Genomic DNA, 1,343 nt, shown 5'->3' with positions numbered 1-1,343 from the left:
GGTGATTGTAAAACATGAGAAAATTTGTTCTAGAACCAACTTCTTTTTACTGAAATATTGTAATAATGAATATCTTTCAAGCAGGGAAAGAACTAGCAGGAAAAGTAAGACCAGAAGTACATTTTAGGTGTATAGATTCTGCCATATTTTGATTATTCTTTTAGTTTTGGATCAACTTGAGGGTTAGTAAATGGTGACAAACTTTTTATGTTCCTGAAAACTAACTTTTAAAGTTATATTTATATAACTATTTATATTTAGTTATATTTTTGAGTTAATAAGATACAAAAATAAAAAAAAATTCACTCACCCTCAAGATACTTTGAACCGAGAACCATCTTGCATTGTAGTAGGAAGAAATAGGCCTACTATGGAAGTCAGTGTTTACAGGTTTTCAACATTCTTCAAAATATCTTCTTTTGTATTCAACAGAATAAAGAAACTCAAGTGAATAAGTAAAGGCTGAGTAAATTATGACAATTTTCAGTTTTTGGAAATCCTTTTAATTTATCTCTCTCTGCCTTTTGACGGGATTCACCCACTAGAGGTCTCCTTTTCCCATTTTTATATCTGCCGATTATTTATTTTATTTGGAGATGACAGGAAAGGTCATTTGGTGTAGACGTTGTTTGGGGGAGATTTAAAAAGGCAGTGGATTTACGTTTTAAAGGAAAAGAAGCAACGTGTCTGAGGGTCGCAGCGGGTGAATGTTGACGCGCTCTAGGCTGGCAGAAGATGGTTATGACTCAGCTTCAGCTGCTTTCACTGTCTCGCAGCTAATCAGGAGAATTTAATGTGTATTGTCACGCTTGACTGAAGAGTTGGCAACTAAGTGTGTTACAAATATAAAGACGTGGAATACATGGATTAAACTCATGTAAATTGTTAGAGAAAATAACATGGTGGCATAAAAAAGAAAAACAGAAGTTTCGGGTGATATTTGATCTGCATTGCCTAACAAACTTTTAAAGGGATAGTTAAGCCAAAAAATTTAATTCCATCATTATTTGATCCTTTCAAACAAACAAGTCATTATGTTTATTTGTTCTGAACACTCAAGAAGATATGCTGAAAAATGTTAAAAACTGGTAACCACTGGTTTTGTTTATGTTTGTTTTTCATACTATGAATGTCAATGGGTTTCGATTTCCAGTGTTTTTTTAATTCATGTTCAACTGCTTCTTTATGTTCAGCTGAACTGTCCTACAAGTATCTCAAAGATCCTTTAAAGAAATGTATTGTTAAATTGCAAATGCTGCCATTTTAAAAAGCATTTTAAGTTTGAAGTCAAATAGGCCACGTGAGTCTTTATCAATTTGCTCACGTTTGCGCTGTTATTTGCC

Source organism: Danio rerio, chromosome 20 (assembly GCF_052040795.2).
Source record: "Danio rerio strain M-AB ecotype USA chromosome 20, GRCz13ab, whole genome shotgun sequence".
Lineage (NCBI taxonomy): Eukaryota > Metazoa > Chordata > Actinopteri > Cypriniformes > Danionidae > Danio > Danio rerio.
The sequence above is the reverse complement of the archived record's forward strand: the minus strand, read 5'-3'. Positions refer to the sequence as shown.